Below are 21,926 nucleotides of genomic sequence, written 5' to 3' on the forward strand. Positions count from 1 at the left end.
AATCTATCTGTGCGATATTGTACATACAGTAAAATAATGCATCATCTCAATGATACTGCACATACTGTAACGATGCAAAATTTCAATGATATTGTACATACTGTAACATAGTGAATCGCTATGATATTGTAGATACTGTAACATAATACATCTCAATGATATTGTATGTACTGTAACATAATGGATCATTACAGTGATATTGTACATCCTGTAACATAATGAATCGCCATTATATTGTAGGTAATTTAACATAATCCATCTCTATGATAGTACATACAGTAACATACTGCATCTCTACAACATAGATAATGCAACATAATCCATCTCTACGATATTCTACATATGGTAACATAATGCATCTCCATGATATATGCATAATTTCAATGATATTGTACATAGTGTAACAAAAGGGATCATTATGATATTATAGATACTGTAACGTAATACATCATCACAGTGATATTGTACATACTGTAACATAATGCATCATCTCAATGATAGTGTACATACTGTAACATAATAAATTGCTATGATAATGTAAATACTGTAACATAATACATCTCAATAATATTGTACATACTGTAGCATAATGCATCATTACAGTGATATTGTTCATACTGTAACATAATGCAACATTTCAGTGATATTGTACATACTATAACATAATGAATCCCTATGATATTGTAGATACTGTAACGTAATAGAGCCAAATGATATTGTACATACTGTAACATAATGCAACACTTCAATGATATTGTACATACTATAACATAATGAATCGCTATGATATTGAATATACTGTAACATAATACATCTCAATGATATTGTACATACTGTAACATAATGCATCATTACAGTGATATTGTACATAATGTAACATAATGCAACGCTTCACTGATATTGTACATACTATAACGTAATGAATCGCTATGATATTGTAGATACAGTAACATAATACATCTTAATGATATTGTACATACTGTAACATAATGCATCATTACAGTGATATTGTACATACTGTAACATAATGCAACACTTCAGTGATACCATAACATAATGAATTGCTATGATATTGTAGATACTGTAACATAAACTCCAATACCCTAGATCAACTTATCCACACCCCCACCAAAGGCAACAATGCGCTAGACCTAGTCATTACCAACATGAATGACTGGTGTTCCACACCTGAAGTCAACTCCTCATTGGTCCGATCCGACCATAAGCTTCTCACCCTTGATATCCACATCCCGCCCCCACCCCTCATTAAGGAAACCACAGTAAAACATTTCTCCAAAGCCAACTTCATGCTTCTTAACACAGAAGTGGTGAACTTCATGACACCCATGCAGATGGACAATACAGTTACAACTGCTGAATCCTACACAAATGCACTCTATAAGCACTTACACGAGTGCATGGATCGTGCTATCCCAATCAGTACCAATACGCTATCCTCCAAAAAAAGGAAGCCAATCTGGTGGTCCTCTGCCATAAACAAACTGCACAACAGAAGGAAGAAACTTTTGCAAAAGAGAGTAAAATCCCATGAGTGGAGGAACTCCCTGGTCAGCCTCAGTAAGAAGCTGAGATCCCTTATAAGATCCTCCAAAGCTAGCTACGAAAACAAAATCACCACTAAATCCAAGGATAACCACAAAGAATTCTATAGCTATGTCAAGAATCTAAATGACAACACCCAGATCTGCTCTGAGTTACAGCACAAAGGCACAAAAGTTAGAGAACCAACTGACATTGCCAACATCCTGGCAGATTGGTTCAGTGCTAAGTTTACCCCCCTCTCACCCCCTATAGGGCCCATATCTATACAGGAGGAATGCAGGGTCCCTGTAATCACAACTGCACAGGTAAAAGCTGCACTCTCTAAAGCCAAAAACACAGCATCCATGGGACCGGACAACATCCCAGGCTGCGTTTTACATGAACTTCAGAATAAACAGGCTCCCCACTTAAGCACCGTGTTCAATAATAGCCTCACATCAGGCTTTGTGCCCACTGAATGGTGCACCGCAACAGTTATCCCACTCCACAAAGGGGGAGCCACCACTGATCCTGGGAACTATCGACCTATTAGCCTGACGAGCCTGGTCTGCAAGGCCATGGAACGTATCATCATAGAACTCATAAACAAAGAAATTGGTAATCTCCAAACTCTGGATCCCACCCAGTTTGGGTTTGTGAAAGGCAGATCATGCCTCCTGAAACTCATCAACTTTTTTGAGGCAGCCACCAAAGCCGTGGATGAGGGTAAGGTGGTTCACACAGCCTATCTTGACCTCACCAAGGCTTTCAACACCATCCCCCATTCTGGAATTATAGCTAAACTCACTAAACTAGGTATAAATCTCTATGTCGCAATATGAGTTGCCAACTGGCTCACTGACAGGACCCACACTGTAAAAGTTGCAGGCTCAAAATCTGACATCAAGGCAGTGACAGGTGGAGTGCCACAGGGTTCCGTCCTGGGACCTCTCATGTTTGATATCTACTTCTCTGAAGTACAGGCTAACACAGAAGGCCTCTGGCTGACGAAGTTCGCAGATGACTGCAAAAAGGGCCTCACTGAGACAGATGCCTGGTGTCAGAGCCATGGCCTCAAGCTCAATTCCAAAAAGTGCAGTGTCATCCCCTTTGGTAAAAACTCTGTACCCATGAACTACCACGTAGGCAGCAATCTACTTAACACCGAATGCGTGATAAAAGACCTTGGGACCCAGGTGGACAGTAGTCTCTCCTTTGATAGTCACATCACCACAGTAGTCAGGAAGTCCTTCTACGTGGCACCTATGAACCTATAATACATTTCAATAATATTGTACATACTGTAACATAATGCAGCATTACAGTGATATTGTACATGCTGTAATATAATGCAACATTTCAATGATATTGTACATACTGTAACATAATACATTTCAGTGATATTCTAAATACTATAACATAATGAATCACTATAATATTGTGCATGCTAACATAATACATCTCTATGATAATGTACATACATTAACATAATGCATCATTACAGTGATATTGTACATACTGTAACATAATGCAACACTTCAATAATATTGTACATACTATAACATAATGAATTGTTATGATATTGTAGATACTGTAACATAATACATTGCAATGATATTGTACATGCTATAACATAATGAATCACTATGATATTGTGCATACTGTAACATAATACATCTCTATGATATTGTACATACTATAACATAATGGATCACTATGATATTGTGCATACTGTAACATAATACATCTCTATGATATTATACATACTATAACATAATGTATTGCTATGATATTGTGCATACTGTAACATAATACATCTCTATGATATTGTACATACTATAACATAATGAATCACTATGGTATTGTGCATACTACATCTCTATGATATTGTACATACTATAACATAATGAATCACTATGATGTTGTACATACTGTAACATATCTCTATGATATTGTACATACTATAACATAATGAATCACTGTGATATTATGCATATTGTAACATAATACATCTCTATGATATTGTACATACTGTAGCATAATACAGCTCTCTGATTGTGTACATATTGTGCCATAATGAATATCTGTGATTGTATATACTGTTACATAATGCATTTCTATGATATTGTACATGCAACATAATGAATCTCTATGTGAATGTACATATTGTAACATAATCCATCTCTGTGATAATGTATATACAGTAACATGATGCATCTCTACAATATACATCCTGCAACATAATGTCTACGATATCGTACATACGGTAACATAATGCATCATCTCAATGATACTGCACATACTGTAACATAATGCAAAATTTCAATGATATTGTACATACTGTAACATAGTGAATCTGTATGATATTGTAGATACTGTAACATAATACATCTCAATGATATTGTATGTACTGTAACATAATGCATCATTACAGTGATATTGTACATACTGTAACATAATGCATCATTACAGTGATATTGAACATAATGTAACATAATGCAAAATTTCAGTGATATTGTACATACTGTAACATAGTGAATCTGTATGATATTGTAGATACTGTAACATAATACATCTCAATGATATTGTATGTACTGTAACATAATGCATCATTACAGTGATATTGTACATACTGTAACATAACACATAATCTCTATGATATTGTAGATACTGTAACATACCTCTCAATGATATTGTACATACTGTAACATAATACATCATTACAGTAATATTGTACATACTGTAACATAATGCAACATTTCAATGATATTGTACATACTATAACATAATGAATCGCTATGATATTGTAGATACTGTAACATAATACATCTCAATGATATTGTATGTACTGTAACATAATGGATCATTACAGTGATATTGTACATTCTGTTACATAATGAATTGCCATTATATTGTAGGTAATTTAACATAATCCATATCTATGATAATGTACATACGGTAACATAATGCATAATCTCCATGATATATGCATCATTTCAATGATATTGTACATACTATAACATAATGAATCACTATGATATTGTAGATACTGTAACGTAATAGATCTAAATGATATTGTACATACTGTAACATAGTGAATCGCTATGATATTGTAGATACTGTAACATAATACATCTCAAAGATATTGTACATACTGTAACATAATGGATCATTACAGTGATGTTGTACATCCTGTAATGTAATGAATCGCCATTATATTGTAGGTACTGTAACATAATACATCTCTGTGATAATGGACATACAGTAACATACAGCATCATTCTGCAACATAATCCATCTCTACGATATTCTGCATACTGTAACATCGTGCATCATCTCAAAGATATTGTTCGTTCGTACTGTAACATAATGCATCTCTATAATACTATACATACTGCAACATAATGCAACTCTATGATATTGTACATACCGTAACATAATACATCTCTATGATATTCTACATACTATAACATAATACAGATCTATAATACTATACATTCTGTAACATAATGCATAATTTCTACAATATTGTACATATTGTAACACATGCATTTCTTTCCATTTGGGGTGTATAACCATATATTCTTAGTGTTCATATACAGTAATTGTTATAGTTATTCTGTCATTTCTGAGTTAAATTATTTATTAAGTTAATATCTACTGGAAATGTATATCATTATTTTCTTAGTCGAACTAAGCGTGTCACTCTACTACATCTATATTTCGTTTGAGTGCCTACTGTATCTTCTCTGAAATATATTGTATTTCACCCGGGCTGTGTCTGAAAGTGGTCAGTTTGATCAGTGGTCTAATCTGGTAAACAAATGTAAAATTAGCAAATAAACAAATAAAATACAATAAATAAATACATCGAGTACATTAGCTTCTCCCATGCTTTCTACTTTGCTTATTCCATGGTTTAGTTGATTTCACTCATCTCTTGACACTGTCATAGCTGTGCTTTGTAATTTGTTCAGCCTGACAATCTGCATAGCTTTCTCTAATGTTAAAATTGTTTCAGGCTGTTTCGTTTGTGAAACGTTGTAGACTGTAATACCTTTGATGATTCTGTTTATTATTTTCTCATCTTCAGTGCCACAAACTCAGAGTATTTTGCCATTTCATACAAATATTCTGGAAATGATTCTACTGGCTCACATCCTTTCTAAACATGTTTATAAACATGCTCTTCTATGTGTTATAACCCTTTCAGGCACAAAATATTCATCTATGTTATGACTGTCCCAACAAACATGAAAGTTCCAAAAATACAATTAACACCTCTGCTCCTACCATGAAGGAGTTTAGCTGGACCTCATGGTCTTCCATGATCACTATTGTTGTTGTTGTGCAACTTTTATTCTGGCCAGGCTGACGACTGTGTGAAGTCAAATGTCTCTGGTGCACTTATTTTGTATATTTACCTTCTTTTCTACCAGTCACCAACTTGACTGAGTCAATACTGTGACAAGTGTGTGTGTGTGTATGTGCACATGCGTGCATGCGTGCGTGCGTGTGTGCATATGTGCGTGTGCGTGCATACATGTGTGTGTGTGTGTGTGTGTGTGTGTGTGTGTGTGTGTGTGGCTTTATATAACACTGTTGTGTAGCCTCTCACTAGTCTGAATGTTTGGCAGTTTCTTCAAGGTGATTTGTCATTTTCCAAGTTATATTTCTTGACACCAGGCACTTGGGAGGCCAGAACTGGTGAGTATTAGTTTGTTGCATTTGTTTTCCATATCAGTTGTACACAAACGTGCACATCTTGCCAGGTTCACAATCAACTCAACAGTATCTACTACTACAATACTGAATGAAGCATGATGGGGAACCCCCTTCCAGTTTTCCGCAGGCACCATCAGTCTTAATACTGATTATACAGATTATCCCTGTGACCTGATATCACCAAACCTTCTACAAGTTTTACCTTTTGGTTTTGCATTTCCTTCTACATTAGTATATTTACGTTTCTGTAATATGTATTTTATTGTACTTATATTGTAATCTATTTTCTAGGTTCACTGAGCTTTTCTCCCCAGATCTCCACTGTAAGTGAGCTTTTACCTAATTGGACTAGCCTGGTAATATGTATATATATATATATAATCTTCCTTAGGAGAGCAGGGTGGAATCATAGCTCATGTAACCCCACACAGGCTGTGCATATAAGAAAGTACAGCCATGTAAACAAGCTCATCATGCCTTTTCTTTTCCTTGAACAGAGATGTCCCTGTATGCTTTTCCAACCTTTTCACTGATATCCAGAGTACTTCAGAAGGACTCCCCAAAGATCATTGTGGTGACTCCCTTTTCTGACCCAGGCAACAGTGGTTCATCTTCTTTTGGAAATGGCCAGGGACAATTACCACAAACTTCCTCACTGGCTGGATTTACTCACAAGACCATTTTTTTCATATATCCTGACCCCAAACTACTACAACTGACTCCCTGGATGATAGGGTCTTAATATCTTTTAGGCACCTTTTTTCTGAACACATGCAACAGGTATTAATGGAGGCAAAAATACCTGATTCAAGAAAATCATATATTAACAAATGGAAAAAGTTTCCTAGTTGGCACCAACAAAGAAATAGCATCATTTCAGTGCTAGTGTTTCTCTGGTTTTACACTATTCATGTGAATTACTGTTCTATGATCTGTCTAACTCCTCCACCAAGGTTCATTTATTTATTTATTTATTTTACATTTGTTGACCGGGATAGTCCGACTGGATACATGTCCATTTTTAGCAGAGGCCTGGGAAGAAAAGCTCCAAACTTACAAACAGATAAAGACAAGCAAGTTACAGCATATGCACAAACATATTGTATTAACATACAAGTTACAGTCTCACATTTCAAGCTTATGAAGAATACAGTTTATATACAGAAATATATACAAATATGTTACAGTTTCTCTTATCAAACCTATAGGTGCAGCTTATATACAGAGTATCTGCAAAGATATTACAGTTTCTCTTTTCAAACCTTTTAGTGTAAGAGGTTAGTTGCTATGAATAAGAAATTGCAGGGATATGGAAGTAGATGAGGCTTTAGTCACGGTTAGAGCAAGGACATAACCAGTGAGTTTTAAAATACTGGGTTAGATTTTTTTGAACTGGTTAAGGGAGGGGTTCAGAGTAAGGTCAAATGGGAGCGAATTCCAGGTTTTATGTACTGAATTTGCAAACAAAGATTCTCCAGATAGGTTGTTAGCTTTAACAGATTGAACCAAAAGTTTTGTAGTGGAACAAAGTGGCCTAGCGCTTTTGTAGGGATGAATAATGTTTTAAGGGAGGGCATTTTTCTGGACGGTTAATAATCTTGAATGCTACAGTAAGTTGATTAAATTGAATTATCCTGGGGAGTTCTAGCCAACCTAAGAGGTGTAGGTTTTGACAATGGTGTGTCCTGTAGGGAGTTCCTGTGGCAAACCTGGCAATTTCATTATAGCAGCTAGAGAGTTTTCTGGGATCAGTTTTGTTCAAGTTAGTGAGTATTGGTGAGGCATAGAGTATAGATGAAAGCAAATGGGTACAGGCAATAGCAGTCCTAGCTAGAGGGGTGAAAAAAGGTTTGTTTTTGTATAGAGAGCCAAGTTTTTTATTAACAGTTTTAATAGTTTGGTTAACATGCATGTCATATTTGAGGTTGTTGTCAATTATAACACCCAAGAGTTTGGTATACATATCTGGTGAGATTATGATCCCATTGTTATATGTTATAGTAAACGAAGGTTGTGAGGATTTGTGAGTAGGGGAGAAGAGCAATAGCTTTGTTTTATTAGTGTTTAATATCAGTTGTTGATTAGATATCCAGTTTTCCACTGTATTAAAGGTTTTCTGGGTTAAATTAAGGAGATCTGTAGGGGTAGAGGCTGAGCAAATCAGGGTGGGGTCATCGGCATATTGTATACAGGTTGCGTCTGGGATTACAGCATGGTGGTCACTGATAAAGAGGGAGAAAAGAAGGGGACCTAATATGGAGCCTTGAGGGACACCAAGGGTAATGGGGAGAAGGGTGTAGAGTTTGTCCTGCCAAAGGACAGCCTGCTGTCTCCCACTAAGATAAGACTGAAACCATTGTATGGCATGGTTGTTTAGGTATATTTTCTTTATGGTAAGTAAGAGTAGCTGGTGGTTAACCATGTCAAAGGCCTTGGAAAGATCATGAAACAGGGCAGAAGATAGTTTGTTGTTGTTACGGTTGGAATTTATGACATTAGAAAAGGAGAGGAGGGCTGAGGTGGTATTGTGCTGTGGTCTAAATCCATGATGGGAGTTGGCCAGAAGATTATTTTGAATAAGGTAGTGTAAGAGTTGTTAATGGATACACTTTTCCATAATTTTAGCCAGAGGGAAAAGGATAGCGATTGGTCTATAGTTTGACAGTTCAATGCAGCTGCCACCTTTATGGAGTGGCATGACATGGGATATTTTCCAGACAGAGGGGATAGAGGCTTCAGTTATGGTTCTGTTTATCAAAATAGTGACAGGGTATGCTATGACATCAGCACCTTTTTGCAAGTAGTCTGCAGGGAGGAGGTCAGCTGAAAGGGTCTTGGTTTGAGTTTTTTAATTAGGGGTCTGAGTGAAGTCAGAACTTTTTGGAAGCTAAAGGAGAGATTGTCACTGGGTTTAAGGGTTTCAGCGTTAAGACAAGTGGGTTTAAGTTTGCTAGCAAGGGCCTGGATGGTTTCTGTGAAGGTGTTGGCAATGGTAGGGGCTGAGGGGCTTAGAGTAGTGGATTGCCCTGGGTGGAGGAGTTTAATACCTGCCCAGAACTTCTGTGGCTTGTTGTGGTGTTTCTGCTGTAGATGGCAGAAATATTTTTTTTGTCTAGTAATATGGATTTTTTGTATCATTCCTACATTGTCAAAATTTGAGTTGATCTTGTGGTGCTTTAGAGGTGCGCCATTCCAACGGCCATTTCAACATGGCTGCACATGGAGCCTCCTCTTTCACTGCAGTATCATCTAAAATGTTTTTGAAAGGGGTTCTGCATAAAAATACCCATAATACTCGTGGCTCCTCTTTGATATCTCAGTTTTGTGTTAGAGAACTTAACACCTGTGTCATTTGAATCAACTCATCTGGCTGACAAGGTATTTAATATGGAAAACAGTTTTGCACATTGCACTAATTTCTTCAAAAAAAGATTATCTGAGTTTCAGGCTCTTATGGTGGATCCACCTTATCTCATGTTTGACAGAGAGATTGCTTCTTTGAGAACTAATCCTTCTTTTATGCCTAAAGTAGTATCTGAGTTTACCTTAAGCCAATCTATCCCTCTCCCTGTTTTCTTTTCAGAACCTACAAATGAAGGAGAAAAGATACTTCATATCTTAAATTGAAGTCTGCAGACAACTTGAGTACTGTCTTGACAGATAAGTCTGTTAAATTTTTGTGAAGGAGTTGAGGGGACAACCTGTGTCAAAGCAGACTATTTCCAAATGGTTGTCTATGGCTATTGCCTTTTGTAATTCCCACCATAACACTATTCCAGAAGGGTCAAGGCCTATTCTACCAGGCCCTTGGCCTCGTATATGGCTTTTTGAAAAAAAGGTGGACTCTGGGAGTATTCAAGAAATAATTGCCATAATATCATCAACTATAGCCCCCCAGTGTCTCCCGATGATCATGATAACTACTTTGTTAAGATGAATTTGATACCTATTAATCCAAAAATGCCAATCCTTTGTGACTTTAACTAGTCATCCATTAATCAGGAATCTTATACAACAAATAACAGATATGCCCAGCAGTTCTTTGATTTTATCAGTATTCACTCCCTAGATCAAATAGTCTGAATTCTTAACAGAGCTGTTAGCAAACTTGACCACATCCTTATAAATTCTGCCTCATCCCACACCCCTACTAATGGAATTTTTTTCTTGATCATTTCTGACCTCCAAACTATCTTCTCCATTAAAACAGAGTACCATCCTACCAACTCAATTTACGCTATTCAAAAATTAATGCAATTAATTAATCTGCCATCCCTTTCTGAGGACCCAAAAATTTTTAAAAGCACCCACATGTGGACCCAGTCACTAAGAATGTAGCATGTATCTCTCTGATGTCTACACCCATCTAAATCAGTGTATAGAGAACTACATCCCCACTCTGCACAAGTGTAAAGGGTAATCCAGAAATAACCCCCATGCTGGAACTTACAAGTAAATAAACTCTATAATAAGAGAAAAAAATACTTGTAACATAAAAAAGATTCCCCATCTCCAACCATAGGAACATAGGAAGGCCAGCAAAGAAGCAAACATTTAGGAAGACCCACCACTCCAGACACCATGCTCAACTAGGAAGACTGCAATATTTTTTTAACTAAAAAAAAAATAATGGACTAAGTTCCCTTTGAAGCCAGAGAGACTAAAACCTTCTCTCTTTTCTGGCATATACTGTCTTCTGTACAGTGATCTCTGCCTTGCCTTCTGGGCTGTGGAAGATCCTGCCCTACTAGAGCTCCTCCACCTCAAAAATATCAGCAGTGCTAAAATATTGACTTCGGAGAAGTCAACTTTTATAGTAATATAAACAAGACCTCTTGGAGAAACAGAGTCCTTACCACAAGAATCTCCTACCTGCAGAACAAGCACCCTTGGCATGCCAAACAGTGTAACACATTAACTTCCTTTAGGCTCTGCTCTGATGATTAGATGGGTGCCCACAATTTTATTCTTTGGGTAAACAGTATGTCTGTTATTAAATGAGGTGGAACCCCCCCCCAAAAAAAACAACTCTTGGGGTTGATAGCTAAGCCTTATGTGGTTACCCAGGAGGCAAAGCTTTTTTTATTGATATCTTGAAATATCATTTCAGTGGTTTACTTAATGTGTAACACAGGCAAGCAGCTTCTAGAGCAACATTATACTCAGCTGATAAACACAGTAGAAACAGATGAATGTGCCACTGCTGTAGCATGCAGCATATCTATAGCATATATCATGCAGCATATCTATAGTGTGCAGCATATCTATAGCATGCAGCATATCTATAGCATATAGCATGCAGCATATCTATAGCATGCAGCATATCTATAACATATAGCATGCAGAATATCTATAGCATATAGGATGCAGCATATCTATAGCATGCAGCATATCTATAACATATAGCATGCAGAAAATCTATAGCATGCAGCATATCTATAACATATAGCAGGCAGCATATCTATAGCATATAGCATGCAGCATATCTATAGCATGCAGCATATCTATAGCATATAGCATGCAGCATATCAATAGCATGCAGCATATCTATAGTATATAGCATGCAACATATCCATATCATGCAGCATATCTATAGCATGCAGCATATCTATAGCATTCAGCATATCTATAGCATATAACATGCAGCATATCTATATCATATAGCATGCAGCATATCTATACCATGCAGCATATCTATAGCATATAGCATGCAGCATATCTATAGCATAGAGCATGCAGCATATCTATAGCATGCAGCATATCTATAGTATATAGCATGCAACATATCCATATCATGCAGCATATCTATAGCATATAGCATGCAGCATATCTATAGCATTCAGCATATCTATAGCATATAGCATGCAGCATATCTATAGCATGCAGAATATCTATAGCATGCAGCATATCTATAGCATATAGCATGCAGCATATCTATAGCATGCAGCATATCTATAGCCTATAGCATGCAGCATATCTATAGCATTCAGCATATCTATAGCATACAGCATGCAGAATATCTATAGCATGCAGCATATCTATAGCATATAGCATGCAGCATATCTATAGCATGCAGCATATCTATAGCATATACCATGCAGCATATCTATAGCATGCAACATATCTATAGCATATAGCATGCAGCATATAGCATGCAACATATCTATAGCATATAGCATGCAGCATATCTATAGCATGCAGCATATCTATAGCATATAGCATTTAGCATATCTATAGCATGTAACATGCAACATATCTATAGCATGCAGCATATCTATAGCATATAGCATGCAGCATATCTATAGCATGCAGTATATCTATAGCATATAGCATGCAGCATATCTATAGCATGCAGCATATCTATAGCATATAGCATGCAACATATCTATAGCATGCAGCATATCTATAGCATGCAGCATATCTATAGCATGCAACTTATCTGTAGCATATAGCACACAGAATATCTATAGCATATAGCATGCAGCATATCTATAGCATATAGCATGCAGCATATCAGTAGCATGCAGCATATCTATAGTATATAGCATGCAGCATATTTATAGCATGTATCATATCTATAGCATATAGCATGCAGCATATCTATAGCATGCAGCATATCTATAGCATGCAGCATATCTTTAGCATGCAGCATATCAATAGCATATATCATGCAGCATATCTATAGCATGCAGCATATCTATCACATATAGCATACAGCATATCTATACCATGCAGCATATCTATAGCATATAGCATGCAGCATATCTATAGCATGCAGCAAATCTATAGCATGCAGCATATCTATAGCATGCAGCATATCTATAGCATATAGCATACAGCATATCTATAGCATGCAGCATATCTATAGCATATAGCATGCAGCATATCTATAGCATGCAGCAAATGTATAGAATGCAGCATATCTATAGCATGCAGCATATTTAAACAATCCTATTTTGGTTTGTGATTTACTCTTGAGTTGACTGCTAAGAGAAGTTTTGTTTGAATTTATATTTTATTTGTTATCACTGCTTTTCATTGTTTGTAGATTGGAAGGGATAGCTTGTTGACAAGATTTACTTTGATTCATATTTTGTCGTTTTACCTTTAATTTCACTGTTGGTTGTTAGAAATTGAATCAATATTTTATTTGTTACCACTGTTTTTCACTGTTTATAGGTAGGAAGGGATAGCTTGTTGACAAGATTTACTTTGATTCATATTTTGTAATTTTACCTTTAATTTCATTGTTGTTAATTAGAAATTGAATTTATATTTTATTTGTTATCACTGTTTTTCATTGTTTGTAGGTAGGAAGGGGTAGCTTGTTGACAAGATTTACTTTGATTCTATTTTGTCGTTTTACCTTTAATTTCACTATTGGTTGTTAGAAATTGAATTTATATTTTATTTGTTATCACTGCTTTTCACTGTTTGTAGGTAGGAAGTGATAGCTTGTTAACAAGATTTACTTTGATTCATATTTAATTGTTTTACCTTTAATTTCACTGTTGGTTATTAGAAACGGATAGTTTTTAGACAGGCAAGCTCTAGCCACCCCAATGGGCCTAGATAGCTATAAATTCACACAGACTGCAGTGAGGAAAATCCTGAGCATATCTAAACAATCCTACCTTGGTTTGTGATCTATTGATCTTTACTGTTAAAAAGAAATGCGACTGCGAGTGATAGTGAGCAACGTAAAGGAATTACAACTTTGTCTGGCTTGCAGACCTTGTATGATTAGAACAACTTTACTGTACATACTTTGATTTTTTTTTTCTTTTTTCACAGAAGTTGAGTTCTCTCTGAATTCTGTGGTTACTGATCTTGATTATTCTTTTCTTTAACAATATTTTATTAATTTGAAGCTGAATATGGATTCCTTAAATGAGTGTGAAATTAACAATTTGCTAATGCATAAATATCTTGTACAGTGTAATAAATGCCATGCATATTTAAAGGTAACAGCTGATAATACTGGTGATCTGTGCTCCTCGTGCCAAAGGTTGGATGATTTGCTTACCTTAATGACTTAATGATGATGGTTGCACTTGTGCAGCTGGCATGGCTTGGAGAACTGATGTTTCATATATTAATGACTGGACTGATGAACTAAATAATGTTAGGTAAAGAATAAATAGAACACATTTAGGAAATGACTCTTCTACTTTCTGCAAAGATCATTCACATGATGAGGCCCCTGAGAACTATGGAATTGTGGATGCAAGTACTCAGCAATCTGAGGATCCAGTTTGTTTAGAAGGAAACAAAACAAAAAGAAAGAGGAAGGAAGAAGTTCACAACAAATAACAAGGAAGAAAAAGAAACTGATTAATGACTGTAAAGGAAAGAGAATACAAAGTAAAAAGAGCACTGTGTTGTTATGTAACGCTGGTGACAGGGGATGATGATATCTGTCTATCAGAAAACCTTCAGTCTACAGAAAAAGGCATAATTTTTCCGAAAGAAAAGGTAGAAAAAAAGAGGCAAGGGGCAGTTGAAAAGGAATTACAATACCAGCTGGATGAGAATTTACTACACAATGAAAACAGTGGGATTAATAAGACTAATAGTGATGAAGATCTATCCTTCGTAACAATTGATAGAGCAGATATTACTGTATTAGAAGCTAAAGATTCTTCAAAGCTGGCCAGCAAAGATATTCTTGTAACTGGAGTTTCAATTATTAGAGGAACTGATACTTATATTTGCAGAGGTGATAATGAACATTGAATAGTGTTATGTTTGCCAGGAGCAAAAATAGAAGATGTGAGACAAGCCTTGGAACGCCTTAATGCAAGGAAGTATGGATCCATTTTTATTCATGTCGGTACAAATGATGTCATCCGCAAGGATTCTCTAACTGTTAGTAGGGAACTGACAGCCCTCTTAGATAGTAAAGCTTGTCCTTGTGTTAGGACATATTTTTCACAAATCACCTATAGAAAGGACAGTCAGGTCACTGTGAATGAAAAGATGTTTTGGGTAAATACCCACATGGAAAAAATGTCCTGTTTTAAAAATTGGAAATGTGTAGAGCATCTGAGCCTAGTTTTAGGCACACATGTTCAGACAGGGTGGTGTGCATTTTTTAGTTTCAGGGAAAAGACTTTTTGCAGCAGATATTTTCAATATTTGACAAACACTAGGCAGGATTTTTGCCAGGTCAAAAATTTAACAATTCACAGATAGCAACATGTGATGCATCTCTGATGGTTGCTAATGCTAGGAGCATTAATAATAAAGTTTTTTATTGGAAAATTTGCTAAGTTCCCCAAGATTGATGTTGTTATTGTTTGTGAAACATGCTTAAAGAACAATGACTGGACACCAGTTCTGTCATAGTATAAATGTTTTTACTGTAACAGACATTCAAAATCAGATAGAGGTGTTGTGATAAGGATTAAAGATAGTTATGAGACCTGTGATTATTACATGTTCAGTGATAACACCAATACTACAGACTGTGTAACTGTGACAATAAGGACAACCCTGAACATATAACAATTGTTGAAGTGTATAGACCACCAAAGTCAAGTGCAGATGACCTAGAGGAATTCATACATTTACTGCATGAAACACAGGAGGGAAGAATAACATTAGCTGGGGACTTAAATTTACCAGAAACAGACTGGAATTATATTGGTTCTACAACATTATTAAGTAAATTATTCACAACTTATATTCAGGAACAATGATTATTTCAGATTGTAAAAAAAACTACCAGGAACAGAAATTACTGTTACTTCAAGTCAAATTTTGCCACTGTTGATATGCAGTGATCATGGGATTATAAAGGTTAATTTGTTGCTAGATAATTCCGACAAACTGAAATCTAAACCAATGCACAGAAGGTTAATTACAGATTATATGGAAGCAAAACAGTCACTATGTAAAACTAACTGGATTGAGATGTTCAGTGGAAAAACTGCAGATGGAATGTGTGAAATTTTTGAAAGAGAAATTGAGTACAAAATAAAAATGTTTAACATAAGGATCTATGCATACAATATCAGGGGGATATACGTCCATAAGAACAAGGCATCCGATTAAGGTGAAAGACAAACAAATATAAGCAATGGAAGAGAGGTCAAACTACAACTTTGAAAACTGAAATAAACGAGCTGGCAAACAGATTAAGCATAGTGTGAGACAAGATCAAGAAAAATTTGCAGAAAATTTATATAAAGATATTGAGCATAATAGGAAACCGTTTTATAGATACATAAGATGTGGAAGGAGTAAAGACATACAAACTAATAAACTGTGTGCAGATTCTAAAATTTATTCTCAGACACAATAGATAATAGATAAATTTACAAAATCTTATGCAAAACAGTTTGGCTCCACAAAAGGGATGATAAGTTCTGCCAGTGACATCCAGGTAACCGCAGATACTAGAATCAAATCAGATTTTATTGAAAAAGAACTGCGCAAACTGGAGCCAAACAAAGCACAGGGAGGAGACAGAATTAGTAACAATGACCTGAGAACACTTCAGCAAGAACATATGGTATCGTTGCATCTATTATTCACTAGGTCATATAAATATGGGGAGAACCCTCAAGATTGGAGATTGGAGACATGCACTTATTAAACCTGTCTTTAAGGGAAGGGGGAGTAGGACAAACCCAGAGTCATATAGACCCTTAAGTCTACTTTCATGTTGTGGAAAAATAATGGAGAAGGTAATATTGGATAAGTTATTGTCAGAACTGGATAGGTTGGGACTTGAAACCATATATCAGCATGCATATGTTGAGAATAGATCTATTACCACCTGTAACATGATGTTTTATAACAATATAATAGCAACTATGAATGACAAATTGTGCTTTGATGTAATTTATATAGATTTAACTTTAGCATTTGACAGGGTCATACACAAAACACTGATCAGTAAATTAGTACAACTAGGTATAGATGTACTTTTGATAAGATGGATAGCTACATGGCTTACAAATAGGACATGGCAAGTATCATACAGCAACTGCACAGGTGAAATCCTTGGTTACAGTCAAGGTGTCCCATGGGTCTCTCCCCTAGGTCCTTACTTGTTTAGATTGTATCTTTCAGACCTAACTTTTTCATCTGAGGTGTTCTACAGTCTATATGCAGATTATCTGAAATTTGGTAAACTGATTACATGTGTTAAGGCATGTGTGCAAAATAACTTGACTAAATTGACCATTTCGGCACAGAAGAATAATATGCTGATAAATACATCAAAAACTAAGCATATGAGATTTGGGACTCATAAATTGAAAGGAGAATATTTAATGCAGCACACAGTGATTGAAACTGTAGACTCATTTAAGGACCTGGGCATATGGGTAGATTCAGCTATGAGTTTTTCTAATCATATCAACCAATTGGTTAATGATAGTTATAGAACTATAGGTTGTATAAAAAGATTTATAAAGTCTAGGAAATAAAAAATGATGAAATCATTGTTTGTTAGTTACATTAGACCCAAACTGAGTATGGAATAACAATATGGAAACCCTGTAAAAAACATGCATGAGTGAACTGGAAAGAGTTCAGTGGAAGTATACCAAGAGCATCCATGGATGTGAACATTTAAGTTATTATGAAAGACTAAAATATCTGAACTTCTACAGTGTCTCTTACAGATATCTAAGAGGAGATCTTATTCAGGTATATAGGGCATTTAGAGACAACTACCTCTGGGAATGTTTGGGGTTATCAAAAAGTAGTAGAGAATCATCAGACAACCTGTGTAAAAGATTCTATCGGAATGAGAAGTGTACTAATTGGCTCTCTAACACAGCAGCTAATACATGGAACAGACTGCCAAATTACATTAAAGCAAGTATTAGTGTAGATATTTTTAAGGACAGCCTGGACACTTTTTATGGGAACAAGTATTTTGGTATATTGGCAGGCTAGAATGGCATTAATGCCTGTGCTTGAAATATTTGTATGTATGTATGCATGTTTCTATGTATGTGTATGCATTTTGTATGTATGTATGTCTGTATGCTTGTATGTATGTATGTTTGTATGTATGTATGTATGTTTGTAAGTATGCATGTTTGTATGCATGTATGTTTGTATGTATGCATGCATGTTTGTATGTATGCATGTTTGTATGTATGTATGTATGTATGTTTATATGTATGCATGTTTGTTTGTATGTATGTTGTATGCATGTATGTATGTATGTATGCATGTTTGTATGTATGCATGCTTGTATGTATGCATGTATGTATGTTTGTATGTCTGTATGTTTGTATGTATGCATGTTTGTATGCATGTATGTTTGTATGTATGCATGTTTGCATGTATGCATGTTTGTATGTATGTTTGTATGCATGTTTGTATGCATGTATGTTTGTATGCATGCATGTTTGCATGTATGTATGTTTGTATGTATGTTTGTATGTATGCATGTTTGTATATATGCATGCATGTATGTTTTGTATGTATGTTTGCATGTATGTATATTTGTATGTATGTATGTATGTATGTATGTATGTATGTATGTATATATATGTATACTACTACAGCAGTGCAACATATATAGTTAGATGTTCAAAGGTGGTATAAAACTATGCGCTCCTTAACATCATTTTCGTGTAACCAGGTCTTGTTGGAAGGAAGTCTTGCATCATGAGTTGCAAGTTTCTTATCTGTGAATTTATGAGAGTAAAATTTGGCAAAATTAAACTATTTCTCAGTCAGTTTGCCTGAGCATAAGTAGCAGCTTTAGCAAAGCAGTGGATTGTTATAAACTGCACAATCATTCCTCAATATGTACATTAAGTACATGTAGCCCTTTCATTTGTAGCTATAGCTAATTGCAAATTGTTAAGTATAGCAGGTTAACTTTTATGTTTGACATAATGCTGTAATGAGACAAGCCAGCACTGAGGGAACAGGATCAGTAGGAAATGATATATATGTTTGCAGCTAGTAGCACGGAGACACATGGGGATAACACACATATGAGCTATTACCAAGCTTCTTTCTGTAGTTCACAGTTTGAGTCCCTTAGCTTTCATTTGCCTACTGTGTGACTCTGTGCAAGTCTTTTAACTAGAAAATGCACTCAGGTCTCCCTTGGAAATTGACACTTGTGTCCATTGGACTTACCTAATTAATAAATAAATAAAATAAATAAATAAAAAATCTAGAGAGTAATTTAAGGGAAGGTTTTAGGATTCTTGAAAAGTGTGATTTAATTTATAGCCAGAAAAGAAATCAAACAAAAACAAAAGGCACTGCATCGGATTATAAACTGAAATTTCTCTACCTATGGTGTGTGTAACAAGCTGGACTACTTGGGAATCTGGTTAGCTAATACAGTGGAACACACATTGTAAACTGCATATACTGACATGATGCCCAAAGGAAATGTACTTAGAAAGTGGAAATTGTGGGTTATGGAATTAGAAGACCCAGGCCTTCCAAATGCTTATTTTGCTACTGTTTATATAGCCAAGTCAGGTTCTTTCTTTTCATTGCCTCTAAGGATGTGTGCTACCCTAAAAAAATCTAATGCTGAACTGCATGTAGGAAACCTTGGCTAGCCTAGGCAAGATAACTTTGCCTAAAGATCTAGGGAGGAGGGCATTTCAAATGTTGCAAATTATTTGAAAGCATCCCATTTACAACTTCATTATTTATGTTATTGTTAACAGCTGAATGGAAAGTGTTCTTTCCTTATTTCTAAAGGGGAGGGACTTGAAGCTTGTAACATTTTAAGTGGAATGGACTACTAAAACCAACACACACTATTTATGAATTATGTAAACTAAGCTGTAAAAATGTTACTAAAGCATCAGAAGTATAAGGAGTGGGAATATGTTTTATCACCTATAGGTTATAACCTATAGGTGATAAAACATATTCCCACTCCTTATACTTCTGATGCTTTAGTAACATTTTTACAGCTTAGTTACCGCAGAGGATCAGATAAAGAACAGGTCAGCATGGGAATTGGGAAAGAGCAATAATGCACTGCATGCTGGGATTACCTGATGATGCACTGCATGCTGGGATTACCTGATGATGCACTGCATGTTGAGATAACCTGATGACGCACTGCATGTTGGGATAACCTTATGATCAGGGTAGAAGAACTGAATAATTATTCATGTGGAAGAAGGCCGCAGAGGATCAGATAAAGAACAGGTCAGCATGGGAATTGGGAAAGAGCAATAATGCACTGCATGCTGGGATTACCTGATGATGCACTGCATGCTGGGATTACCTGATGATGCACTGCATGTTGAGATAATCTGATGATGCACTGCATGTTGGGATAACCTTATGATCAGGGTAGAAGAACTGAATAATTATTCATGTGGAAGAAGGCCAAAGATAAATTTAGTTTGACAGAGACAGACTTGCCTACTGCAGTCTTATCTCTAAAATTAAAAAAAAATGAAGTAGGCCTAGTGAATCTCTTAGGAAGACCACTGCTTGTGAAATTTTTGGCTGAAGCAAGAGAAGAGGACATGGTAGGCAAGGGGGTAGTTAGGAGAGAATGCAGTGTCTCCTAGGAAACAAAAGAAGATTTGGTGGTTAAAATCTGGCAAACCTGATACCCACAGCTAGAGTATGAGATATATGGTGAAGGCTAGACAAGGATGTAGCAGATCCCTAAAGATACAACCAAATCCTGAAGATTTAATATATTTACTTGGAAGTGTATTACAGATATTTTACTCTCCAGCATGTCTGCAGCACATATTCCCACATTTAAATGGCTCATATTAGAGATGTAGGAATGCTATGTTATATGGGTTGGAGACAGTGGCATTGACAAAAAGACAGGAGTTTGAGCTGGATGTGGCAGAATTAAAGATGTTAAGATTTGTACTGGGTGTGACGAGGGTGGACAGGATTAGAAATAAGTATATTAGAGGGTCAGCCCAGGTTGGAAGGTTTGGAGACAAAGCCAGAGAGGCACAATTACATTGGTTTGGACATGTGCTGAGCAGGGATGCTGAGTATATTGGGAAAAAGATGCTAAGGATGAAGCTGCCAGGTAACAGGAAAAGAGGAAGGCCTAAGATAAGGTTTATGGATGTGGTGAGAGAGGACATGCAGGTGGTTGGTGTGACAGCGCAAGATGCAGAGGACAGGAAGAAATGGAAACAGGTGATCTGCTGTGGCGACCCCTAACGGGAACAGCCGAAATAAGATGAGATGATGATATTAGAGATGTAGGAAGGATTAGCATGGGATCTAGGTGCACTGGTTTTTGGAAATATAAGAGATTAGATAATAATAAAAGAGAATAGGAAAGCGGAAACCGAAAAACAGACTTAAAATTGTAAATTCACAACGGCACCAAAATAAGGCACTTAAAAAGAATAAAGAACTAAAAGAACACACATATTAGGCTGTGATAAAGACAGCCTTTATGAAAGAGGTAATTGTCACTCCAGTAATGCTTTGGATGCGATACTGATTGATGCAAACTTAGGCCAACTATGAGAAACAACTATTGAGCTTAAAGGTTATCACCATAAACTGGAAATATACAAGGGCCATATAGTGGGTGCGTTTGAAGGACAAAAAAAAAAAAGAAAGAAAAGTGGAAGAGAAGGTGTGATACTTAATCCCAGACAACTATTTATGAATAAAAGGCAGCTGTGCTTTTAATATCATGATAAACAAGATGA

General features: G+C 35.9%; 1 protein-coding gene across 1 annotated transcript in view; it reads left to right on the forward strand.

The window, feature by feature from the left end:
- The window catches only part of SP6 (Sp6 transcription factor), a 120,589-nt gene that overhangs the window by 95,850 nt on the left and 2,813 nt on the right, over positions 1-21,926 (forward strand). The gene's annotated exons all lie outside the window — the stretch shown is intronic.

The sequence above is a fragment of the Protopterus annectens genome, chromosome 13.part0 (genome assembly GCF_019279795.1).
Source record: "Protopterus annectens isolate FY-2018-M chromosome 13.part0, PAN1.0, whole genome shotgun sequence".
NCBI classification, from domain to species: domain Eukaryota; kingdom Metazoa; phylum Chordata; order Ceratodontiformes; family Protopteridae; genus Protopterus; species Protopterus annectens.